At 43.0% G+C, this 27,637-nt stretch overlaps 1 protein-coding gene across 3 annotated transcripts in view; it reads left to right on the top strand.

Annotated features, from left to right (window-relative positions):
- Positions 1–27,637, top strand: part of PHF21A (PHD finger protein 21A) — a 312,010-nt gene that overhangs the window by 58,789 nt on the left and 225,584 nt on the right. For all 3 annotated transcript variants that reach the window (XM_032775109.2, XM_032775102.2, XM_032775108.2), the window contains exon 2: positions 5,291–5,334. The gene's annotated coding sequence lies outside the window, so the exon portion shown is untranslated. The remainder of the gene's footprint in view (positions 1–5,290; positions 5,335–27,637) is intronic.

Genomic DNA, 27,637 nt, shown 5'->3' with positions numbered 1-27,637 from the left:
TTCCTGGAATGTGCTAGGAAATTGTAGGATTATGGTTTTGCAGACACTGATCAAGTAAAACCTGATCAGAATGCAGGAAATGATTTTTATTAGGACTAGGGCTGTCAAGCGATTTAAAAAAAAATCACGATTAATCGCGCAATTGAAAAATTAATCATGATTAATTGCATTGTTAATAATAGAATACCATTAATTTAAATATTTTTGAATGTTTTCTACATTGTCAAATATATTGATTTCAATTTCAACACAGAATACAAAATGTACAGTGCTCACTTTATATTTATTTTTGTTATAAATATTTACATTGTAAAAATAAGATGGTATTTTTCAATGTACTTAATACAAGAACTGCAATTTATCATGAAAGTTGGACTTACAAATGTAGAATTATATTAAAAAAAAAAAAAAATTAAAACTTTAGAGCCTATAAGTCCACTTGGTCCAATTTCTTGTTCAGCCAGTCGCTCAGACGAACAAGTTTGTTTACATTTATGGGAGATAATTCTGCCTGCTTTTTGTTCATAGTGTCACCTGAAAGTGAGAACAGGCATTCTCATGGCACTGTTGTAGCCAGTGCTGCATGATATTTACATGCCAGATGTGCTAAATATTCAATGTCCTTTCATGCTTCAACCACCATTCCAGAGGACATACGTCCATGGTGATGAGGGGTTCTGGTTGATAACAATCTAAAGCAGTGTGGACCAGTACATGTTCATTTTCATCATCTGAGTCAGATGCTACCGGTAGAAGATTGATTGATTGATTTTTTCTTTTTTGGTTGTTGAGGTTCTGTAGTCTCTGTAGCTGATTGTTGCTCTTTTAAGACTTCTGAAAGCATGCTCTGCACCTTGTCCATTTCAGATTCTTAAATCTTGGGTTGAGTATCTTGCGGGGGAAGGGATAGCTCAGTGGTTTGAGCATTGGCCTACTAAACCCACAGTTGTGAGTTCAGTCCCTGAGGGGGCCACTTAGGGATCTGGGGCAAAATCAGTACTTGGCCTTGCTAGTGAAGTCAGGGGGCTGGATTCAATGAACCCTTCAGAGTCCCTTCCAGTTCTAGGAGATAAGTATATCTCCATTATTTAAAAAAAAAAAAAAAAAAAAAAAATCACATTGGTACGTTCTTTGCATTTTGTGAAATCTGCACTGTAAGTGCATTTAAAATGAACAACATGTGTTGGGGTCATCATTCGAGACTGCTGTAACATGAAATGGGTAAAACAGAGCTGTAGACCTACAATTTTCCCTCAACGAGTTCAATCACAAATTAAAGCATTATTTTTTTTAATGAGTTTTGTCAGCATGGAAGCATGTCCTCTGGAATGGTGACCAAAGCATGAAGGGACATACGAATGTTTAGCATATCTGGCATGTAAATACCTTGCAATGCCAGCTACAGAAGTTTCATGTGAATGCCTGTTCTCACTTTCTAGTTACATTGAAAATGAGAAGTGGGCAGCATTATCTCCCGTAAATGTAAACAATGTTTTTTGTTTTAGTGGTTGGCTGAACAAGGAGGAGGACTGAGTGGACCAGCAGATTCTGAAGTTGTACATTTTGTTTTTGAATGCAGTTATGTAACCAAAAAAAAAAAATCTACATTTGTAAGTTACATTTTCATGATAAAGAGGTTGCACTATAGTATTTGTATGAAGTGAATTGAAAAATACAATTTCTTTATCATTTTTACAGTTCAAATATTTGTAATAAAAAAGAATAATAGAAAGTGAGCAGTGTACACATTGTATTCTGCGTTCTAACTGAAATCAATATACTTGAAAATGTAGAAAAACATCAAAAACATTTAATTTCAATTGATATTCTATTTAAAAATGCGATTAATGTAGCAATTGCGATTAATTTTTTATTGTAATTAGTTTTTTTAATTTATCATGTGAGTTAATTGCAATTAATCAACAGCCCTAATTAGGATTATTAAAAACTTTGTTTTTATTGACAATTGTTCAACTCAAGACAATTGGAAGAAATTCTTTAACTTAAAGATTTCTGTTTAGCAGTAGTGCCAACTTCATGTGCTCAACAGTCAAGAATCAAGCCCCAAAAACCATGATACTGGCCTAAACGTTATAAAATTTTTTAAAAAATGGAAGTTTAATTTCCCTTTTGGTTTTTGATCTTATTGGGCCTCGTTTTCTAGTGCGCCCTCATGTTTGCAGAGAAACATGAAGCTTTTTTTTTTTAAATGGAAGTGGAGATTCTGACAAACATATGGCTCCAGAAGCTGAGGCTTTCAGAATAATATCAAATATTGTGAAACTTGACATTGCTTGTTTAGAGATGAGAGCTTGCAGTTCATATCTCTGGGTCCTTCAAGGGAAATCTAGACTTCTTTTCCCACTCACTTTATAAACAAACAAAGCAAAACTCTCAACTTTTCATGCCTTTGTTATAAGAGGAACAGTAGTGACACTTATATTTAGGTTGCCTGATATTTGAATATATTATTAGTTTGTAAAGCACTCTAATGCCTCCATGGTTTGCAGCAAGGATTTACATGGGGCGGGGGGTCGGAATAGGCCTGGAGTCACAGAGGTGCTTTGGATTAAAAAAAAAAAAAATTCTGATTAGAGAGGGCAAAAGATGAGCTGTCTGAAATTACCGTTACAGCTGCATGTCACAGAATTACATATTTCTAGGAATCACTTGAGCTAAACAACTGTGTAAAAAAGAACGTTCATGTTAAGACTGCAAAGTCCAGTACCCAAAAATTAGGAAATGCCAGAATTAAGTTTGCCTATGAAAATCTTAATTCTGTCTTCTTGTGCATATACATTATAATAGTCTTTAATTACATGGTCACATGTATTAGAATTAGGAGTCAGTATCTCCTAAATTCTAATCCTGACTCTGCTACTAACTCAGTCTGTGGTCTTGAGCAGGTTACATTGCCTTTTAGTTTTGTTTGTTTTTCCATTTGTAAAGTAGGGCAGTTATATCTACCTACCACACAGGAGTATTATGAGGATTATTTTCGTAATATATGTATATAAAAGACTATAAAAACACTACGTACTCTGAAAAATTAAATCGTACATGTCTTACGTTGAGAGCCCATTTACTTGGGCACTCAATGTTATTGGAGACTCTTGCAAATTTTGGCTTTAATGTCTGTGTGCCTCAGTTCCCTGTTTGTGGTAAATCTCCTACTTCACAAGGTTGTTGCAGAGAAAAAAATTGTCATGTTTTTTAAAATCAGGATTTTCTATGGTGCTCATCTCCATACTATCTGTGAGAAAACTAATAATTCTTTACTCACTGCAGGGCTTGGTTGGTATTCAGTAAATAATGCCTGGGGCTGCACAAATGATGAGGGTAAAAAGAAATATTGAACAGATGTCTCATTCCCTAAGTGCCAGCCATCCTCTGCACTGAATGAGGCAGAGTTCCTGTGGGAAAAATAGTATGTGATCATGTAATTAAATACTGCATCATAATGTATATATGGACACAAGGGCAGAATTAAGGTTGCAGAGGCAATCTTAATTCTGGCATTTCATAACTCTTGAGTGCATGACTTTTTAAATGTTAATGTTCTTTTAACATTTTTTAAATGTCACATATTACGTGAAGAAGCAAAGAGGGTACAAACCCATTTTTCCACATCTTTAGGTTCTATTTAAGTGACTTGTCCAAGGCATGCAGCAAGTCACAGAGCCTGAATTAGAACTCTGGAGTTTGTGATTCACAGTCCTTTTGAGTCCATGGGTTCTCAGGATTACAACCTTACAGAAAAGTGTCTGAGTTGAAACTATTCTACCCTTTCCATATTACTAGACTGGATTGGGGCGGGATTTTGATTTGATGAAATTGGGGTCCCAGAATGGAGGACAATCACAGCGTTGGTTATGCTCTGTCTCTAAAAATGGGTGATTCCTTCTTTAAAATAGAGAAAAATAAAAATTTTTTCTTGAATTTGCTACAAATGAATGTTGATTTTTTTTCTTTTTCCTAATGAAAATTGAGACTTGATCACTCTAAGGTCGTAGTTGTAGATGTATTGTGAAAGCTTCTTTGCTTAGCTTTCCAGAGCCATAGCGTTTTATAGCACTCGGATATAGACACAGCCTTAGTATGTTGTTGCTGAAAGGAGGCATATTGTGTTTGTGGTGATTAAATGACCTCATTGTATGGGCTTTAAAGCCTATGAAGGGGGAAAAATGCAATCATGTGTGGGGTTTGAATGGTTGAGAAACCACTATAATTTATGAATTAAGGCTGATCTCTAAATAGCTGTCAGTGATCTGGATATTTCAGATCTTGCACTGCTTACATCCAAAATACTAATGTGTAGATTGCTTTGTATACCCTTATGCAGAAATCAGCTGCTGAAAAAAACTCCACCTCATCAACATTTAGAAATAGTTGTAACTCCTCAGAACTTAAAAAAAAATTGACCCAAGTGCCATACTAGGGAAAAAATTAGTTCTAAACACACAATCTAAAAATTCTGACACTAAGTGGATATGCATATTCACTACTTAACAGTAGGCATTAAATTTCCTGTACAGATTCTTCCCCAGGTCTGTAAATAGATTAGCAAGTGCAGTCTGTCTCCTGCATTTGCATTGAATCCCATTGATTTTGATGTGAGTGCACATGATCAGAAGTCTGCACCAATGCATCTAGTTGTAGGATAGAGACCCAGAGCCTGAGCTCTGCAGTGGGATATCATTGATCACATTTTAGGATCAGCGCCTAAGATAAGGTTTGTATTAACACCTAGATTTTTGTAGTAAAGTTGTAAAATGTGTGTTTGGATTTTTAGTCTGTGACAAAGTTGGCTGAGCCTAAATACAAATGAGAATGCACTTGTAACCATCATAGTAAATATCTTGGAGTGGAGTTATTATAATCAAGGTGTGGATGGGCTAAGGCCCTAAACACAGTTTGGCCCAAGCTTTGCTATAATTTATTTTGTTACATAGACATGCAAGAAAAAGTGATGGTCAGTTGATTTTTTTCCTTTAGATCAAGTGCTTCTTTGTTTAAAATTTCCATTCCAGGATTGGCAAAAGAAGACCCTCACATCACTGGTTGCACTTCAATCTGGTTTACAGTAACTGAGGGATAATAGAATTATAAGCACTCTCAGTTCTTTCCTTGATATATCAAACTTTTTTCCCCCTCCCTTCTCAGGTCAATTTCAATTTGTCTACTTCATCTTTTAAAAAAAGAAATCATTTACTCTCCCCTCCCAATTCTTTGTGTTCCAAACTCAAATTAAATGTTATCTGATGATTCTCTTGTTTTTGTTTTGTTGTAGAGGGGGCTAGAGAGCTGAAGGGGAAAATTTGTTTTCCAGAACTGGTAAGTACCTTTTGCTAGACAAGTAATAATTCAGAATGTACAATATACTTTTATGAAGACCTAACCTCCATAAATGAAGCAAGAAGTGTTAATGTTTGACTGAAACCAAAATCCTGTCCAGTTTTTCATACAGGAACAATGTTAAAAAACTGACTAAAACTTAGATATTGCTAACTAAGGTCCCAATCCTGCAACTGAAATACTTGTGTGTGCAAGGATCACTGTGCAGTTTGAAGGATTGGGGCCTAGAATTCCAGTAGTTTTACAGGTCTAGTAGGCTCCTGATTTAGGTAACTTGTTAAAATGTAAAGACATGAGTGCTTAAAATGATTGTCAGGATCCTGGGTGAAGGTAAGTGAGACTGGTGGCAGGAGTTTGGGATCTCAGAACTGAATCCAGGGGTCAGAGCCAGTATGAGGGTCAAGAATCAAGCCCAGGGTCAGAACCAGTCAGTCAGGAATTGGGCTGAGGCTTAGTTCCGGGTATCGGGATCTGTTTTGGGGTTCCAGGGGGTTGGTTGATCAGAAGTCAGAATCCAAGTCAGAGCCAAGGTTAGTCCCAAGAATTCAGGAACAGTGAAGAAGGCAATCATGGCAGCTAGGTAAGGATCCACATAATTTCCTGGACACTTCCTGGTACACGTCGTGGCTTTATAGGTTCAGGGGCCCAATCAGAGATCATTAAGACCACTGTCGGTCAGATCATTGGAGGAGGAACTTCCTGTGGTGTGCTGTCTCAGCAGATTGTGGGTTTCAGGGAGGGACTAGGTTCTTCGAATGATAGTCCCTATGCGTATTCCACATGTGGATACGCATGTCCACCATATGCTAGAGTCCAGAAATTTGTCAAAGGAGTGTCTGTTGGCCCTCACATGCGTAGTAGCTACCCTCGTGCTTCCGACCGAAGGTATAAGAAGCAGTGCGAGTTGACACCTTTCCAGTTTCTTCTTACTGCAGCAATGGCCTCAGTTGGAATTGTGCCTTCCTTCACTTGGTTCTATAACCTATAAATAAAACGTTTGTAGATAGTTATATTCTTAGATTTGTAGGTGATAGTTAAAGTTTATAGTATAGAGTGTTTTTTTTTTTTTCCTCCAGTTGGGGAACCTCTCTGCGACTCTGGGATTATGCCCAGAGTCCGTTCAAGAATTGAGTTTCCTGCCTTCGACCCTTCTCCATCAGTAACAAACATCAGCACTGCCTGTACAGTCTGGCTGAGGTGCATATTTCTGCTAAGTGCAGTATCTGTCGCTCCTTCCCACCCAGAACTCGAGCAACCTGGGAGCTTCATCTACAGAAGCACCTGATGAAGGCCCTGAGGCCCCTCTCCGTTCTGGGCCAAGGAGACCACTCCCTCCCCCCCCCCCCCACATAGGTCAGCCTTAGCTGACCAGCGGTGCTTTTCCAAGCACGTTCCTTGGAGCAGGGTCATAAACATATAAGCCCAAGGATTCTTCTTTAAGGACTCCACATGAGAGTAGAGTGCTCTCTCATGGACACAAGGATAGATCCCCACTGAGGAATGGCCATAAGAAACGCTTCCTCCCTGAGCCTGTCCAGGTTTGGTGAAATGTTGCATATGGAACCTAAGGAACTGGCTCTGATTGGTACTGAAGCCTAAGGATAGACTGGTTCCATCTGAGTGCTAGTCTGGATCGATAGTCAGTAGCACCTCATCTATCTAAAGACTGTTTAGTTGCTGCAGATGTACTGGATCTGTCAGATTTAACTGTGGGAATCCCTTGGACACCAAGGTGTCCCAAGACTTGTACAACAACAGAGGATGTATTCCTCCCTTATTCATAGTCTCCATTTCTTTCTGGCCCAGTCCTCCTGATGGGGATGATCTGACTCTGCTGGAGGAGTCAACATCACTGTTCTAGGAACCGTCTCACCTCCAATCATTTGGCTGGAGTGCCCTGGTACTGACAGCACCGCTGCACCGATTGAGTAGTTCTCTCCCTTGGATGAATTCGAGGAGATGGCTGCACTGGTATCTCCGTGGATGCTGTTAAGCTCCAATAGATAATTGAGGAGTTATGCTTGCCACTCCACTTGGTATGACCTTCAAACCCCTCCACCCCCAGGGGCAGCTGGTACCAATGTCTTTGGGGGTCCCCGCAACCTAAAGATCCCTCTTTCTGGTCTTATTGAGGGTCTGTGGGATCATTATGACAGGTGTTTGGACCCCTCTGAAGAGTTGTACCACTCCTCTCCCTCTCACCAGTCAGTGTATGAGGAGGAGGAGATTGAACCATATCCACAGGTACCGAAGGGTGCCTCATCATCATTCCTGGACAAGGTGGTCACTCCTTCTCTGCCGGATGACCACCTCCAGTACCAGGAGCTGCCACAAAGCGTTCCCCGTAACCTACAGATCCTATTAGAGGAGGTCCAGGACTCTCATCACCAACATATTACAGCTTCGGGGACCAAATAAGGTGGCCCTGCCTATCAATGAAACCATATGAGACCAACTGGAGTGGTATGACACACTCCATCAGCCTGTGCCCCTACATCAAAAAGAGCTAAGAGGCAATACTTTGTTCCTGGCAAAGGAGCCGAATTATTATGTTGTCATCCTGCCCCTAACTCGCTGGTGGTTCATGCAGCCCTCGTTAGGGGTAGGTCATACTATCAAAAGACCACCCTGGCAGATAAAGGTTCTAAGGGACTGAAGCTCCTGGGGAGGAAGGTGTTACCAACATGAAATTGCAGGCCTGTAGAAAACTACCACGCATTGTTAACAAAATGCAACTTTAATATCTATTCCAGGCTTGCAGTTTTCACAGACAAGCTTCTCACAGAAGACAGCTCAATTTCAAGTCTCTCTTAAATGAGGGGAAGCTAGTGACAAAAGTAGTCCTCCAGGCTGCAGTGGATGTAGCAGATGTGGCTTCCAGAAGTGGTCACCCTGGTCTAGTCATAAGGAGAGATACCTGGCTGCAATTGTTAGGGTTTCCAAGGGAAGTCCAAAAACCATGCAGGACCATCTCCCTTTTGATGAGTTGGATCTCTTCAGTGATAAAACGGATGAGTCCCTGCACTTGCTAAAAAACTTGAGATTGTCTCTGTCTCTGTATTCCCCTAGGATTTATACATTGGCCTCCAAGAGGAAACACCAGAGGCAATCTTAAAGACCAAGGCCGCTACCGCCTCATGCAATTTATCAGTTGAGCCTTTGTGCAAAAGCCAAAAGATTCAGAGGCCTTGCTTCTTGGCCCCCTCTACTGCCCAGCCTCTACTCTTTCTCTCTTAATCACCTGCCAAGAGCCACGTTTGACATATTAGTCAAGACCCATGTACGTCACTTATGTCAACCCCCCTGTCATATTTGAAGGCTGTCTTACACTCTTTTGCCCACAACTGGGACAAGATCACTATGGACAGCTGTGTTCTGGAGATTATTTGCCAAGAACACTCTGTAGTATTTCTCTCCTTCCCATCTCAGAAACCTGCTGCCCAGTCCCCCTTTGAGGACCTCTCTCATGAGGTAATTTTTCAGTGGAAAGTAGAATCCCATTTACACTGAGGGGCAATAGAATGCTTCCCACTTCATTGCCATTGGAGGGGGTTCTTCTATACCCTCCATCTTTTGGGGGGATTAGGAAATATGAAAAGACCCATCCCACACTTTCAGCAACTCAGCCTTTTTATTTGAAAGTTGAAATTCTGGATGATTATGCTGGCATCTATAATATCTTCCCTTCAGGAAGTGATGTGGTTTGTGGCTCTTGACATAAAGGGTGCATATTTCCATGTGGACATTCACCCATCACACAAGAAGTTCCTGCATTTTGTGGTAGGCCAGGAATACTTTGAGTTTTGAGTCCTCCCCTTTGGCTGGCTATGGCACCCAGAGTATTTACAAAGGTTTTCTCTGTAGTAGCAGCCCAGATGAAATGCTGGGACCATACGGTGTTCTCATATGTGGACAATTGGCTCCTGGTAGGCTGATCTTGTCAGGAGGTGAGGTGCATGACAGACATACAACTTCTAACAGCCCTAGTCATGTGAATGAATGAAGAAAAGTCTGTTTTGTTATCCACAAGATCAATAAACTTTATAGGGGCAAGTTGGATTCAGTTTCTGTGAAAGTGTTCCTTCGCTCAGAAAGGTTTCATGCAATGGGCAGCCTGATTTCACACACCACCCACAGATCACAAGCCACAGTGCACAAGTGCCTCTGACAGTTTGGCCACATGCACCTACGTGACTCCTTTCTTCAGACGCCACTTATGGTGCTTGTAGACTTGGCTTCACTCGATCTATCAGCCAACCAAGGACCAAATCATCTCCAGGTTGCTCCTGCCAGTGTTGTTACCTCCTTAACTTGGTGGTTGAATCCAGAAAAGCTCATGGTGGGAGTTCCCTTCAGCCCTCCCACCCCCAGGGCCACCATTATGACCGACATCTCTCTTCTAGGATGGGGTGCTCACCTGGACAACCACACTGCTCATGGCATCGGGACTCCATTAGAGGCCAGGCTGCATATAAACTTATTGGGACTGGGATAGATCCATCTTTTTTGCAAGCCTTCCTTCTGCTTATATGCTTACTCCATATACAGATAATATTGGACAATATCACTGCAGTGGTCTATATAAAGTGCGCGCGCACACACACACACACACACAGAGCAAGAGAGAAAAAGAAACAAAAATCTCATCCCCTCTGCCAGGAAGAGGTCAGACTTTGGAACTGGTGCATCAGGAACCATATCACAATACCAGGAATGTGCATTGCCTTATCAACAACACCCTGGCAGACAAACAGAAGCTTTGTGATAGGCCACAAGTGGGAAGTTCACGACACAGTCGTAAGTGAGATATTTACACAGTGGAGTACTCCGTTTTATGTGACCTCTTTGTGTCCCAAATGAACAGAAAGCTCCCCCTATGTTGCTCAAGGGAAGTCATGAGTTGCGACTCCCAAGGTGATGCTCTGCTCATGTCCTGTATGAATGGCTGCAGATATGTCTTTCGTCCCATTCTCCTGTTTCTGCAGTTCATAGGGAGGATACACTGTGACAAAGCCAGCATCATTCTCCGAGCATCCCACTGGCCCAGACAATTCTGGTTCATTGAACTTCTAATAATGTCTGCCTGCCCAGCAGTCAGGATCCACCTGTTCCCAGATCTCCTAATCCACAACTGAGGGAAGACCAAGTATCCCAGTCTGGGTGAAGTCCACGTCACTTCCTGGTTTTTGGATGGGTGTTGGAAATAGAACTCTCACGTTCAGCCCCTGTTCGGGTGATCCTTAACCAGAGTAAAAAAGCGTATTCTAGAACCTGCTATCAGGCCAAGTGAAGACTTTTTTTTGGCCTAGACATGACTACACCAACATTCTCCAGATACTGTAAGCATCCTGGTTGTTCTGGACTATCTCCTATTCCTGAAGACTTCACGTGTCTCCGTTAGTTCGCTAAGAGTACATGTAACAACAATTAGTGCCTTCCTACCTCTGGTGGACAGATGCTCCATTTTTACTCACAAAGCTACAGTATGATTCATGAAAGGCTTGACCAGGACCTTACCAACAGTATTTAAAGCTATGCCTCAGTGGCACCTTCATCTGTGTCCTGTCCAAGCTCACTAGTGGACTTTTTGGACCCGTGGTGAATTGTACCATGGCCCACATGTTCGTGAAGGTGGCATTTATAGTAGCTATCACCTCAGCAAGCTCAGTGCCATCATGATGGCTCCTCTTTATACAGTGTTGCACAAAGAAAAGATTTCTCTTCAGCTATGCCCCAGGTTCCTCCCCAAGATGGTTTCTGAGTTCCATATCAAATGATACACTTGTATTTTTCCCAAAAACCTATGCTTCCTCTGGAGATAAGAGACTTCATTCCCTCAATGTCCAGCATGGTCTGGCATTCTACCTGCAAAGAACCAAGCTCATTAGGAAATCACTGAGACTCTTTATCTCCATAGTGGAGATATCATGAGTGCAAGCCATATCCTTCCAGAGGATTTCTAAGTGGATCTAAGGAGGCATCTTAGAGTGATGCAAGATAGCAAACATTCTTCCCTCTAGAGGTGTTGCAGCTCATTCCACATAAGCACAAGCTCCCTCCATGGTATTCCTATCAGATGTTCTGTTGCAGGACACCAACAGAGCAGCCATTTGGAGTTTGACGCCCACATTTGCGATTCACTACGCTTTAGTTTATGCCTCAGCTGTGGATGTAGCAGTGGGATCAGTAGAATTGTAAGGATTTTTGCTACCGACTTTCTTGAACTTGCCTCCAGCCTGCTTGTCAGTCACCCAAGTGTGGAATACACATAGGGACCATCACTTGAAGAAGTAGTGGAGGTTACTTACTATAACTGGAGGTTCTTCAAGATGTTTGATACTTATCTGTATTCCACTACCCGCTCTCCATTCTGTCTGCTTCGGATTTTGTTGGATTTGCAGTGAGAAGAGGAACTGGAGAGGTGTTGACCCACGCTGCCTCTTATATCCTAGGTCAGGAGCATGAGGAGCTCTACTGTGCATGTGCGTGCCATTGGACGCTGCTTTGAAGAGTTTCTGGACTTGAGTGTATGATGCACATGTGTATTCACTTGTGGAATACGGATAGGGACCACACGTGAAAGAACCTCTAGTTCCAGTAAGTAATCTTCACTTTCAATTGCTGTCAGATGGCAGTGTGAGGATGTGGGTTTCCTGGGACCCTGCAGGCCTGGGTTCATGTTCCACCATCCTTTTGCTAAGTGTCCTGAATGTTAAGAATTGAAATGTACAAAAGTAATGAAGCATAAAAAATAAGGTTTCTTCAGCAAAGTTAACTCTGTCCCCTTGCATATAGCTTTTGTGTTCTGCTAGGATTAAAAAATTAATCACGATTAATCACAGTTTTAATTGCACTGTTAAACAATATTAGAATACCATTTATTTAAATATTTTGGGCTTTTTTTCCCCTATATTTTCAAATATAGGATCTGGGCTGGGGGCTCTGGGTGCAAGGCTTCACCCCTCCCTCAACTCCTGCCCAGAAAATGGTGGGGGGGAGCTGGCCTCAGCCCCCTCTCGCCACTGACTGGGAAGCAGAGGGCTGAGGCTTCAGCTCACATTGCTGATGCCTCCTGCTGCTCCCACAGGTATGCAATTAACACGTTAATTTTGCTTTCAGTTAATCGCAGACATTAACTGCAATTAATTTATAGCCCTAATTGCCACTTAATATGATGTTAAATATATGCTTTTAAAATATAGTATATTGACAACATAGTTGGATTAAAGTTGCACTGAGATCTTTAATTTTGAAGCTTCCTAACTTTTGTGTATTTGTTAGAGAAGAAAAACAGATGCTAGTGCATTTATGTAACTTCTGTAACAGTATAAGGAGTATGTCATTCAATCTAGCTATTAATATTCATATTTTATATATAAATATATGCACTAACTTAACCACATTTGACTGTTTGTCTGATTGTAGCATGGTCTTGAAATCACTAAACATCAATGAAGGATTATTCTTATTTGTGAAGAATCTATTCCAGCAAGAAATTGTACTGTGAACTACTGCCTCCAAAAGCAGAAACCTATTAAGCTAATGGCAAATCTGCTTCTTCAGTCAGCAGCATTCCTAGTTGAGCCTTGGTAGGAACAGTCTGATATACAAAAGATCTATATTCCGCAGTCATTTTTTTTGCATTGGTGATTTCCAGTTGAAGTACAGAGTAAGCCATTTCTCCTTTCCTTTTTAAAAAACACATGAGATTAAACACATTCAGGCCAACACAATCCTGCTCTTTCAAGTGTCAGTCTACTGCCTGTCTAATTGCAACTATAATTTAGGGTTTGATCATGTTGTCATTGAAGTCGAAAGAAAAACACCATAGACATCAGTGGAAGCAGGACTGGGCCCTTATAAAGCCAAAAAAGCATTTATACATCTGCAATGTCACTTTCAAAGTTTTTAATGTCCAGTTTATTTTTATAAATCTCTGCACCTGCACAGATGACATAAAAAAGCTAATGAGTTATCTTCTAGGAAAAAAGATGGTGAACAGCACTCATCCTTTTATTTCTTTTAGATTTTAATTTAAGTTCAAGTTCATTAAAAGTTGTAATAGACTTGCAAAATGTGCTTGAAAATTTACCGGCCCAGATACAATCTACTCATCCTTTTACCATGTTAATGAAAATACTTGTGATATTTAACCCACCTGTTCCCGATAGGTCTAAGACTTTTAGGTGTTCATTGCTCTCCTCTCTCTACGTTGGTAGCACCTAGTAGAAGTGATCTTATTCAAAATAAGACTTTTTGGAGTATTGCATGCTTAAAGTTCTGACCTTGACTGTCTGACAGTGAGTTAGGCCTCCCTACAGGAAAGGAAACTGTCAGTTCTTCTTCGAGAGCTGATCCCTGTGGGTATGCACATGCTCTGTATGCTCAAGGCCAGAAATTCTTCAATAGCCATGCCAGCTCATGTGAAGCTGTGCCTCCTAGTGCCGCCCTCTGAGGGCATAAACACTGATACGGACCGACTGACCCCCATTTCTTTTTCTGTCACTCGTGGTTGGGGATGGAATCTCCTGTGTCCGTTTCTTTTCTTTGGTGTGCATCTTAGTTGAGTCTGTAAATACTATAAAAAGTATTCCTAGTTAGTTAACAAAGTTTAGTGCTTGTTAGTTGGGGTTGGGGTGGGAGTCTTCTTTCTAGTTTTCCCTTTTTCTTCAGTGCATCAATTATGCCCAAGTGCCAAGGCTTGCCTGACATGCCCCTTGGTTTTCCTAGTGAGCATCTTCATGAAATTTGTGCTGCCTCAGGGAATCACATGTCTCCCTCAAAGTGCAGTATCTGCCGTGCCTTTCCTCCGTGTATCAGACAAGCTTGTGATTTCAGGCTCCACAAGCACCTTGTGGCACTTTCCACAGGCCCTGTTAGGATCTAGGACCCCCTCCCATTCTGCTTCCTCTCTTCCAGAACCACCAGGCAGCACATTGCTGGGTTTTGGTACTGGTGGTTTTCAGTTCTTCCCCAAACACAAGAACTCCTTGAAGCAGAGACATGAGACGGACCGTGGCAAACTTTCCCACAAGAAGAGGGACAAATCCCCACATAAGTGCTCCAAAAATATGCCTGTCTTTCCCTGGCACCACCAGAGATCTGTATCCTGGAATGAATGCACCTGAAGCTTGTACAGCAAAGAAGACATTGATGGTACCAGGAACTCAGTGCCCAAACCTGCACATGGACAGACCATCAACAACTCCCGTGCCTCATATAGATAGGAAGGACTGGCCTCTCCTTCTCCAACAGTACTGACCATGCACAGACCTTCTGTGTCTAAGACAGCACTGATGGCCCTGACAAAGCCCAGGACCCTGGACAGTTCACCTCAGGCAGGTCCTTGATATGCATTCTTGGAGGATTTGGCTATCTATGCAGACCTTGAGTTCCTGATTTTTCACAGAACTGAAACTGTTGCAGGAGGCTCCAACATTCACCGGTACCAAGGCTTAGCCAGGAACTGGAGGCTCAGGCTCGGTTTCTTTCCTACCTACTGCTCCTGCTTCTGATCAGATGGAATCAAATTCTATGGTACCCCAACAATGAAACATGAGGAGGCCTCTTCATTGGACAAATATGATCTGGTACCGACTGGCCCTCCAGTTAGCTGATTGGAGGACTAACAGTCCAGGCAAGGCTTCCAGATAAACTCTACCTCCCTGCCCTTGTTAAGAGCAATTCTGACCCAGGGACCAATGGTGCCCACAATGGAGGCCACCACTGTTCTATAATAGTCCATTGCATTGACCTTCTTGGAGCCCCTGGAATATCCTTCCAGGCATCTGAATATGAGGATCCTGAGTTCTGCACCCAGGAATGGTCACCACCAAGCAAAGAAGCACAGTCTTCATAGTAGCAGTTGATGGAGTACCAACAGTACCAGTGGTACTCTCTTTGTCCTTTCCAGATGAAGCAGTATCACCAGCCTCTCCCTCTTCTCCAGATAATTTTAAGCAGTACTAGGACCTTCTCCGCAGGATTGCAGACACTCTCTCCAGAGTCTTTTGGAGGAGGTCTAGGATTTAACTCACAAGCTCTTAGACATACTTCAGCCTATGGATCCATCTAAAGTAGAACTCCCAATTAATGAGGCCATCACAGAACTTGCCAGAGTAGTTTGGCAAACCCCTGTGTCCTGTGCCCTGCCCCAAGAGTGGGCTGAGAAATGTTGATTAAACTAGCTAGAGACATGAAGGGTAACAAGAAAACATTCTACAAATACATTAGAAGCGAGAGGAAGACCAAGGACAAGGGTAGGCCCAACGCTCATTTTGGAGGAGTGGGGACACAATAACAGAAAATGTGTAAATGGCAGAAGTTGCTAAATGACTTTTTTTTTATTTCAGTTTTCACCACAAAGGATAGTAGCAATTGGACGTCTAACATAGTAAATGCCTATGAAAAATGAGGTAGGATCTGAGGCTAAAAATAGGGAAAGAACAAGTTAAAAATTACTTAGATAAGTTAGATATCTTCAAGGTGACAGGGCTTGATGAAATACAACCTAGAATACTCAAGGAGCTGAATGACTGAGATATCTGAGCCATTAGCAATTCTCTTCTAAAACTCCTGGATGATGGGAGAGAATTAACTTCAGTACCTGGAAAGATAATGGAGCAAATAATAAAGCAATCAGTTTGCAAACACCTAGAAGATAATAAAGTGATAAGTAAAAGTCAACATGGATTTGCCAACCAAAGAATCATGTCAAACCAACCCAATAACTTTTTTTGACAGGATAACAAGCCTGGTGGATAGGAGAGAAGCAGTAGACGTGGTATATCTTGACCTTAATAAGGCTTTTGATTCTGTCTTTCATGACAGACAATATAGACAGCTGTAGTGGCACAGGAGCCAGCAAACACAGCTGTAAACAGGGGAGACTGAGTGGGAGTTTGCAAGGGGAGTTTGAGGGGAAGATTAAGAGAGCCAGGCAGAGGAACAGACAGGCTAGTGAAGGGAGTGTGTGATGGTCTGGCAGTGTTTTGGTGCTTGTTGGGGGTTTGTGTTGCTGTGGGTGGTGTTTTGGTTTGGTTTATCTTTCCTGGACTAACAGGACTTAGGTGAGGAAGGGTATGACAGATACAGAGGCAGCAATGGTAATGACCCAAGCTGTGGAAAACACAATGAAGATTACTGGATGTGGAAGCTGCGGCACGTACGTGATCTTGGAGGGGGTACCTGAAGAGAGTTTTGTCTGCTTGAAGTGCTGCCTGATAGAGCTAACGGAAGAAAAGATCCGAGGATTGGAAATGCAGGTGGAAACTCTGATTGAGTTTAGAAGGGGGTTTGAGCAGATGATGGAGCACAGACATGAGGAGACTGATGGGAAAAGCTCAGACTAGCAGATGGAAACAGGACCAAAGAACTCTGAGGGGAGACTGCTGGGTGAGGAAAGTGGACAGTGGAAGTATGACTAAGAGAACCAGGCAGAGGAAAAGACAGGCTAGTGACGGAGAAATAGAGCTCAGGAACAGGTTTGCGGAGTTGGAAAATAAAAAAGGGGCACAGCAGGTGGTCACTGAAGGTTGAGAGGGCAAGGAAGAAGAGAAGAGCAGCTAGTCGTATAGGAAGAGGGGAAAAGTCAATGGAGATAACACCAAATGTGAGCCCTAGGAGGATACGGGATGGGTTGCGGAGGATTGCAAGGGAGAACAGGAATTGCGGGGACTTGCAGCCAGAGGGAACGAGATAGACCGGATAATCACACCATTACCAGAAAAAGGGAGGGCTACATGAATGGGGACTCCTTACTGAGAAGAATAGACAGGCCTGTAACTAGAGCTGATTCAGAAAACAGAAGGGTGTGCTGTCTGCTGGATGCTAAGACATGGGATGTGGACCTGAGGCTGAAGAGGATCTTAATGGGAGCAGGAAAGAATCTACTGATTGTCCTTCATGTGGGAACAAATGATACGGCTAGATTCTTGCTGGAACGTATCAAGGGAGACTATGCCAGGCTGGGGAAGGCGCTTAAGGAAATCGAGGCTCAAGTGATCTTCGGTGGGATTCTGCCTGTTCCTAGAGAAGGGCAACAAAGGTGTGACAAGATTATGGTGATCAACAGATGGCTCAGGCAGTGGTGCTATAAGGAGGGCTTTGAAATATATGGCCACTGGGAAGCATGGGCCAGTCCCGTTGCCACTCCCCTCCCGCCACGACAGTCATAAACCACCTAGGCCTGTCTCCAACTATGGTAGACGTACAACCCTACGGAGAATCGCACCGTCATCCCACAGACACTTCGTGGCCTTACACGCGACTGCCCGAGCATCACTGCGGTCACCGAGCGCTGTCTCGTGTACCTGCCGACCGCCATGTGGGGGGCCCAAAGCTTGCCAATACACTCCCTTGTCATTCTTGCCCCACAAACATATGTGTGAATATATTTGGGGTTGACACCCCCCAGGCACTTCTCAAGAAAGAAAGAAGAAAAATAAGGGACATTGGCCCTAAACTCCTTTATCTATTTTCTAATACACAACCTACACTAAGCATGTTAGTGCCTAATTTGAAACGTCTATTCTGCTTTTTCTGTTAACATGTGATTTACAGTTGTGGACCCCTACCTCTAAAAGCAATTATAGCTGTTTGTATAACATGCACTTAAAACTCATGATTATTCTGGGAATGTTTCATAACTTTTCATCATGCATTTTAATATTTTACTAGACTTTCAATGCCCTTACTTCTAGTTTCCTTCAAACATGGGTATGAAAGCTTTGCTCAGAGAGAACTCCTTCTATTAAAACTGCAGCGACTCACCATCTTTAGCCTTCTTTAGGGAAAAGATCCCCTATTGCAGCTGATCAAAAAGTTTCCATGTACAGTGGAAGCAGGGGGGCTAATCAGTGGAATGTAGGACATTCGCTTTCTAGATTCCCCAAAAGGACCCTGGTTTACGTCGATAACACTTTCAGTTTCAACAAATAAAAACCTTTTTTTTGTTTCGTTTGACTGATCCAAAATCCAATATATTTCAATGTTCGGCTTACAGTTTTTTTAACAATTGAATTATTCAAAAGCTCTGGTTATTCAGACACTGCAGCAGAGAGAACTCGTTGCTCAATATCTTCTCTATGATGCCATTGGGACCCCCCCCAAAGGGTTAAGTTGGTCTTGGGAGAGCTATCAGTAGTCTTTTGATTACGCGTTGGCCCAGTGATGTTCTGTTGACATGTCGTAGAGGATGGAGATATGGTTTTCAGTGGCTACAGAGGTCCAGAGAGTTTTTTTTAAAGCAGTTACTCATCTGCTCCCAATGGCACACCACCCTGTTATGTGACGTGAAACAAAGATGGTATTTCTATCTCCCCTCCTGTATGCATCCGATTGGGAACTAGTAAAGGGCCCATCCTTGATCCTATTTTGAATGAGAATTTTCCCATGACCTCGGTAATATGGCAGGAGCAAGCCATAAAAGGAGGTCGTTCTAAGTTAGATTATGCATGTGTGTCACAGATAATGACCCCCTCGTAGCATGTACACAAAAAAAATTCTTGGCCATGTAAAGTTGGAGCACAACCATCTGTAAAGCTCTGATGTTCTGGCCCTTTATGGGGTTGACTCCCATGTGCATTGGGATAGAGCCATACAGCGTGTGTTCCCCCTGTTCAGCCTTCATCATTCCAGTGTAGAGACACTCCCAGATCAAAGGGGTGTTAGCTGGACCATATCTTTGCCTCTGATGGGCAGAAAATAAGTAGAGCTGATTTATGCACAGTAGCACTGATTCGTTGTTGAGTAGGTGTTTGCTGCTAGGAGTTTAAAAAAAGGTGAGAATGGCCCATAATTGGAATCCTGATCATCACTTCTTAATTAATAGAAACCTATATTTCATCTATCTGTTTAAGTTGTAACAACTTATCTCAGAATTTTAATGGCAAATGAAAAATGTTATTACCATTGGCTTGACACAATGTTAGGTTTTTGCGCATCCTGCAGAATCCTCATCCTAAAATGTGGAATTTTGACTATTCTGGTTTTTTATTCTCATTTCAAAAACCCTCAATTAATCTATATAAAATAATTTTACTCGTGAAATTTTATAACTAACCAGGACTTTCTTGTCAGAAGGGATTAAATTTCACTCAGTTGAAGGTGAGTGTATTTCAACTATATGTTTAAATTTTTGCTACCTGTCATGTGTGAGATTAGAGATTATAACTTACAGCTAATCTTAAAAAACAATAATTAGTCACCCAAATATTGTGCCTAGATTTTCCTTAAAACTAAGTATTAGCAAATCTTGGAATTTTAAATGAGGAGCATAGAGTTTATGAACGTGAATCTCAAAAATGATATAGAGCAAACGAGACATTTTCCTTCACATCAAGAGAGGCTCGAAGAAAATAAACTGTCACCTCAACAAGCGTAGGATCTAAAACTAGCCCCTATGCAAGAAAGGGAATTTATGTAATTCAGTCCAGTGGCTGTATGAGATTCCCTTGAGCGATAACGATCCTTATTGGGCCTGATTCTTTCTCCTTCCTTCACATATGCTTGCTGTTTTCCACGGGGTCCTCCACTGGCTGAATGGAGATTGCCCCCTCGATTTGACTGGGTTAAAGGAAGACCAGAGTCACACCCAGGAAGAGAAAGGAAATCACGCGGGCCGTGAAAGGGGCAGTCCCCACCTATTTTTCTCATGGAAGATCAAACAATTTGCCTATCTTCTCTGCAGAGTCTATAGGAGTAGACTGGATCAGCTGAGGAGGGCCCTGCCCATTCTAAACAAATACTCAGCCCTCTGTCTTTATGAGGCTAATGAGGAGCTTAGGATGTATAGGGTAGGTATGAAAATGAGGAATTGAGATGATGGTGTGATTCCACATCTGAGGTAAAGCCAACGCAGACCACGTTTATGGTATAATTGTCGTCGGGGGGGGAGCGCCGTTTCTGGCCCGTGATTACTCTTCAATCCAAGCAATATTAAAGGAACTGGCACATGAATTGCCGACCTTATGTCAGATTTTTAAGAAAGCTGTAACCTAAGGGGTTGTACCATATGACTGGACTGTAGTGTAGTTCCTATTTTTAAGAAAGGGAAGAGGGTGATCTGCGGTTACTTAACAAGGCCTGTTGCTTAAACCATCTGGTAGTATCTGCAAGGTTTGAGAAAATTTTGAAAAGGGAAAGTCGTTAAGGAACATTGAGCTCAATGGATTGGTGTCAAGAAATCCAATGTTTACAAAGGTAGATTCATGCCAAAACTACCCGCTTTCCTTCTTGGAAAAAGGTAACCGATTTTTTTAGGAAAGCAACACAGTGGACTCTTAATTACTTGATTTCAGTTAAAGGCATGGATGTCCGTTCTCAATGGGAATTATTATAATTGGAAAAAAGGATGGGTCCAATGCTGGAAATTTAAAGTGGATAAAGAATTGAGGGACTACACGGGTATACTGAAGAGGAAGGTACTATCAGGCTGTAAGGAGTTACTGGCAATTCCTCAGATCGCTTTTGGGTCTAATCCTTATACTTTTTCTGGACCTTGGCGCCAAAAAGTAGGGAACTGTAATAAGTTTGTGAAATGACACAAAGTGGAGGCGAAGGTATTGCCTGTGCACGGAGGTAACCTGGGATTATCCTACAGGAGATCTGGGACTACCTCTGGTAACTGGAGTTCTAGTTAGGATAATTTCGTGACTGTGAAAAGTGCAAGCGTCATGCAATTTCGAGATAATAACAAAGTTGTTTGTTATAAAACTGGGAACGCATCACATTGATAGCGCTTAACACACAGGAGGAAGACTTGGAGTTTGGTGCTCACACATGACTGTGAGCTGCAATGTGTATGGCTTGTAACACAGCTAATGAGTCTTGGGATGCTTCAGCGAGGTATTTCCAGTAGAGGAGGAGATTAGTACCGTTAATACAAGGCACTGGTAAGACTTCATCTGGAATATTGGTGCGTTTCTTGGGTCCTTAATATAAGGATGTTTGAATTCAAACTGGAACAGTTCAGAGCTGTGGTAATCTAGCCTCCCCAGCCAACCTACTTTGCATTCACAATCTTTGGGGGTCCTTGGGTCCAAACTGGCTTTTTGCGTCCAAAAGTCTGGGGGCTTACCCTGAAACTTCCCCCAGCTCCTACCAGCTGGTATTTGGGCCCACTAGGTCAGGTAGGAATTACTTTAGGGGGCCTGAACCTTCCCCCCTTTTTTCCTCTCTTTCTGTGTCCCCAAACCCTCCTTGGTGGGACCTCCAGATTCCAAACAAAATTTTTTTTTTCCCCCCTTTGGGGGATGGCTTTAAAAGGGCCCAGGGGTGGGGGGAAAAAACATTTTTTTTCCCTTCTCCTCCTTCCCCGGGCTTGGCCGAAAACCGGTTTTCTTGCTTCCCAAGCATAAGCGTTTTCCTTCTACCTTCGGACAATTGGTATGCAAAATGCACAGCTTGGCTTTGCCTTTCCCCCGTTGCTTCTCGGTTAGCAGTAACAGGAAAAACTTCAACCCAAGAGAACAGAGATGATCTTTGTCTCTGCCCCGTAAAGCCTGCTCCTTCCCTGGAAGCACTAGGAAAATTGCCCACAGCCTGGCTTTTCCCTTCCCCTTTTGCCTCCCTAGGAAAAGAAAACTCCACACGTTTTAAAGAAAAGTTTATTAAAAAGAAAATTATAAAACATAATCTTGCATTAAGAAACTCATACAGGCTCTTGCTATAAGAGATGGAAAAAAACAGTCTGATTTAAAGATAGCCCAATTAAACCAGTCCAACATTCACATACAGGTAAATACAACACAAAAGTCTCATAGCCGAATACTTTTGCGTTCCCTGGGTACTTACAGATGTAGAAGAACTTTAGTAGTTGGGTTAGAACCTTGTTTAACTCACAGCTGAGCAACAAAAGGACCCCTGCTATGCAAAAATTCCCGCCCCCTGACTTAAACAAATCCAGATTCTCTGATTGAGTTTCCTCGGAGGTGTTGGTTACCCTTTCAGGTAAAGAACTTACCCTCTACCTATCATTTATACATCTTGCCCCGATCACCGCAGTGAAGTTTCCTGAAGGTGATTTCTACCTAAACTTTAACTAAAAGAGGGATACAACACATGCAATAGAAATAAAGCATGCAAGTACAAAGCTTCAACATTTTCAGGAGTTTAACCAGTGTATTTCTGGAACTCTCCGGGAGAGTGCATTCGTTACTTTGTTAGAAGCTCCTGAATGTGTGAATTTCAAAATGAAATCTTGGAAGTAGATCCAACGAAGAGTTTCTTTGTTGTTTTGCCTTGGCTGTTTATGAGCCACTTAGTGCAGGCATGGTTTAGTGTAGCTGGGACCGGCCGTCCCAAACGTTGGCGTAGCTTTTCAGGGCGTCCACATGGCATGCATTGCTTTTCACTGACTGCCATGCACTCCCCTCTCAGGTAGTTTCTTGCTGGGAAAACACGAGATGGAAGTTCTGATCCGGTCCTTTCCTTGCCTAAAACTTGGCTCTATACCCCGCTCAGATGCATCGGTGGTGACTAGGAATGGTTTGTCAAGTCTGGCCTTAGCACAGGGTCACGTGAAGCGTTCCTTATTGTAAAGGCTTTCCTGACACTATCAGTCATTAACTGTAGCTTGGCTGGGCTTTTGTCAGGTCGGTGAGTGGTGCAGCGATGGGCTGTGTGTGGTTACAAATGCTGTATCACCCGCAAGCGCCTAAAGAAAGTGACTTTTTCTTTGACTTTGGGGGGGGGGGAACCCAAGGGCTTTTGGAATAGGCCGCCACATTGGCCTGTAGGGGTTTGTCCTGACCCATATGTCCCAGGTAGCACTCTGTTTTTGGGCGCTATTTGGACAAGCTGTTGCTTAACAGTTATCTTGCTGCCTGTACGGTCAAAGACCGTTTTCCAGGTTCTAGTGTTTCGGGCCAGTGGAGTCTGAAAAAAATGGCCACATGCATCGGACATAGGAGCAACTGCTTATTGTCTCATGCCTGCTGAGACCATCTACCAGTGCTTTGAAAGGGGCGGGGTGCATTCGATGCCGAAGGAGTACATTAAATTCCTAACACTCCTACGCAGGGGTTGGACGACTAATGCTGGACCTTATCCTTGCGCAGGTTTTACTCATTCGATAGTGGAACTTGCCGCAGTACCCCTGTCTCTCATGATAAGAGAATAACTGGGAACCGTCTCCAGACTTCCAGATAGCTTCCATCGTGCGTGCCATTGGTGTAGTGTGAAACGGCTGTCAACGCCGCCCAATTTCAGTCTTACGGCGGAAGTCCACCAAGGACCGTATTACCCATCTGGTTCGTGCTGGTACCAAGAAACTACTGGAGATTGCCAGTGCTGGTAGCTGAGCGTGTATACCCATCTGATTTTGGATCTCTCGCTCTATATAGCAGCTTGCGCGTGACAGGGAACACCCGTGGTGTTTCTAATGTGCCTAATACCTGTGTCGTGGTAAGTGTAGCCCGTTCAGTCAGTCCTTGGAGTGGCTGAGACATCAATGGTGCGAGTTGGTGCACAGCTGCCCTGGAGTTTGTTTGCCCTCAGAGCATTGACCGTGGGTCCGAAAGGGGCGCTTTCCAGGCGTGGTTGATAGGTTTCACGTCATTTCCAAGCGCCGCTCGTTCTTTCTGCCGCTCTAGTAGCGCCATCAGGCACACTCTTGCAGTCCTCTGTCTCCCTTAGGACTGTAAAGCTGACAACCTCGAGTTCTCTGGATGAAAGGGCTTGAGATGACATAGACTGGTTACCTTTTGGTGGTTTTAGTAGGCATCGGGAAGATGCTATGAGACTAGTTAACAAGCTTTCCAGGCGCTCTTGGACCTGTGCAATGGCCCTCCCTAGATGGCTTCCAATCTTCTCAGGCGCTGTTGTTGCCTTTAAGGACCCATACAACTGGTCTCCTCTCTTGAAGAGAAACGGTCTCTGCGTTTATGCTCTTTTCGCCCAGGGTCCATTTGCTCTGCCTGGTTATCCTTTCTTTCTAGGAAGAGCTAGAGAAAATAGGCGGGAGGTGTTTGTAGGTTGTGTTACAGATCGCAGAATGTTAGTCCTGCGAAGGTGTAATTCCCTTCCATTGGTGCTTCACCCAAATCTGTAATGGCCCTTACCTATGGCCATAACACAGTTGAGGGTGAGAACCCCTACCGGATGCGGTACGCCTGATAAGCAAAGAGCAGTGCTGCTTCTAGGTCCAGGTCATTGGAGTATTCATTTACGAATTTTACGGTTCATTGGCCCCTAGTTCATTTAAACCTTCCCACCGCCATTGGTTTGATGGTGGTTATGGTGGTCAACCAATGATTCACCCCATGTTTTCACAGGGTTTCATGTTGTCCATACATATATACATCAGGTAGGATTTTCGGAGGGCAACCTACCTGGTAAACTGTAATTGTTAGGGCTCTGCAACTGCTTGTATTCTTTGGTGTTTAATGGCATGCCTTCTGGCCTCGGTGCAAGTTCATGAAAGTCAGTCCTCTGCTTTCCCCGGGTGTCTTCTTTGGAAAACAAGGATCCAAGAAATATTCCCGCTTTGCTGAAATGGGAACCTGATTTATGGGAGTTGGCTGGAGAGGGGCCCGGGCCGAGATCCTTGAGGCTTCACTGTTGGCCCACCTCAACAGATGGACTACTTGGGCAACTTTTCGGCCTTTCCCCTCCCAGTAGAAGGTTCTTCCATCTGTCTTTGTTGTTTATCCCAGTGCAGACCACTGATTGATCGATGGGGGCTACTTACGAGCTTTCCCCTACTGGTAGTTGTAGTTGGAACCCACGTTGGTGCGGCTGCCATTTTCCTGGCGTTTTCCCAGAAAGAAGTTCTGTATAAAAAGTCTTAGGTCTATAACAAACCAGGATCGGTCGAAAGGTGCTGAGAGGCGTTGGGTTGCCCGTGCCGCCGCCCACCTGTTGAAGGGCTGTTATCTTGCTTCCTGCTCAGTTCTGAACTGTTGCCTGAGCTGGGCTTCAGTCTTCCTCAGGACTGCTTTGGGCTTTGGTTCCCTCTGCGAAGTGATGTAGTGATGGGTTGGATTTTGTCGCTGGTTACCTGGCGGTATTTCAGGCTTCTGCCTGCGCTCTTTGTTTGGTTGTTTAGGTCGTTGCCGTTTGCGTTGGATTTGAGATTGTTTGACTTGGCTCTGTTGCTGGTGCGGGGCTTGCTGGTTCAGTTCGTTTGGGACTGAGTGTTGTGGCTGGTTGAGCCGGTTGGCATGGGGATCCGGGTGCCACAAATACACTCAAGAAACAATGAAAAGTGAAAATACTAAGGTAGACAAAAAAAGAAGAGTAGAAAGAACATAAGTAATAAAAAACTGACATAATAGAGATAGAGAAAGAAATATGAATAGAATAAAGCAGGATTAGAACCACCATAGCAAGACGAGAAGGCGTTAAGACTTAGAAATAATGGAAGACAAACTATATAGATAGGCACAATAGCACCGCACAATACGCAAGCTAAACCAATGCACATCTACTGTTATATACACCTCTCTCACATTATATATTTTGTATAGTTTTTCCAATTCTGTTTCTGTTAGGACCGGCACTCCTCATCTAATAAGTAAGTAATATATGTGCTCCTCCCGCTATATCTACGTCCTTCTGTGCTCTGACAGCTTGATTTGTTCCTCCTTTCTTGTTTTGATTACCTTTAGTTTAATTCAGATCAAGAAGTTATGTTGGAACTCATGGTTTTTGGTTTTTTGTGAGTTGTGGGGGCCCTTGGTGTCTGTTGTCTGGAATTGCTGACTTCTTGCTCCTTGGAGATTGCCTAGCAAACTGCTTTGGAACTTGTTCTAAGTCTGCTGTTTGATAGGCCAATTGAACAAAGCTAAAGTTACGTGTTACTATCCCTGTGTGCGTTTGGCTGGCTCGTTGGTTACTCTTAAGTTTCCAATGTTTACTACGACATATATGCGTGCTCTCTACTTTACTGATTAAAAATATGCAAGCTGCTGCAGCGAAGGAAAAAACCTTTCAAGCTGCTACGGAAGCGAATAAAAAAGATTGACGCAGAAAAAAATTCAGCCTCTAGGCCTCGTTTTAAACCCGTCTCTTCCATAAGTAAGATATGCTACAGTACAGCATTCTCTTCGTCACTGGCCCTAACTGTGGGTGTATTGTAGCAAGCCTTGAAAGGAGGCTGATTTTTCTCCAAACTGACTCTTTTGCTCCTTATGAGGCCATACTAAATGCGAAACTGCCAAACAGAGGAGAAAAGTAATTTTAAAACCCAATTTCCTTCTGCCTCACTGCTAAATCCCTAGCAGGAAAGAAAATCTTATCGTCATTGGTTATGATTTCATACTCCAATCTGCGCCACCACCATGTGGTATCTAGTTTTTTTGTTTTCTGCCCTCCCAGTCCAGACTGAACTTTTAGCATTCCACAATTCTGTTTCCTGTTCCCAACCTGATTTGCGTCCAAAGTCTGGGGGCTTACCTGAAACTTTCCCCCCCCCAAGCTTCCCCAGAGCCTTGTTTTAAAAAACCAGGGCTTGGGTTTTGGGCTTGCCCAAACAGGGTGTCAGGTAGTAATTTACTTTAGTTTCATCTCTCTCTTCCTCCTCCTCCGTTGGCCTGCCTTCCCCCTTTCCTCTCTCTGTTCCCCCCCTTCCTTGGACCTCCAGATTCCAATCTTCTTGGATGCTAAAACAGGGAATCCCCCTTCTCCCCTCCTTCCCGGCTTTTGCCCAGAAACCGTTCTTGCTTTCCCAAGCGATAAGCTGCTCTACCCTCAGACAATTGAGATTTGCAAATGTAACAGGCTTGGCTTTGCCCTTCCCCGTGTTCTGCTCTCGTAGCAGACAGTGAAAAAGCTTCAACCAAGAGACAGAGATGTATTCTTGTCTTCTTGCCCGGGCTGCTCTTCACTGAAAAGCAATAGGGGAAATGGCCCACAGCTGGCTTTTCCCTTATCCTTTGGCTTCCCTAGGAAAGAATTCCACACGTTTTAAAGAAAATGTTAAATAGATATTAAACACCTATCTTTGCATTAGAAACTTAATTACAGGCTCTTGCTTTATAAGAGATATGAAAAAACAGTCTGATTTAAAGATAGCCCATTTAATACCAGTTCCAACGAATCAAGAACATACAGGTTATACACCACAACAATATCAGCGATTTACTTTGCGTTCCCTGGTACTACAGAGTTTAGAAGAAACTTAAGATAAATGGAGTAGAGGAAACCTTGTTTACTCACGTCTGAGCAACACCAAGACCCCTGTGCTATAACAAAATTCCCGGCCCCTGACTTAACAATTCCGAGTCTTTTCTGATGGTTCTTGTCAGTTTTTGGTTACGCCTTCCAGTGTAAAACTAACACC

The sequence above is a fragment of the Chelonoidis abingdonii genome, chromosome 4, assembly GCF_003597395.2.
Source record: "Chelonoidis abingdonii isolate Lonesome George chromosome 4, CheloAbing_2.0, whole genome shotgun sequence".
NCBI classification, from domain to species: Eukaryota; Metazoa; Chordata; order Testudines; family Testudinidae; genus Chelonoidis; species Chelonoidis abingdonii.
Note: the sequence above shows the minus strand (reverse complement) of the source record. Positions and strands in the feature narration are given on the sequence as shown.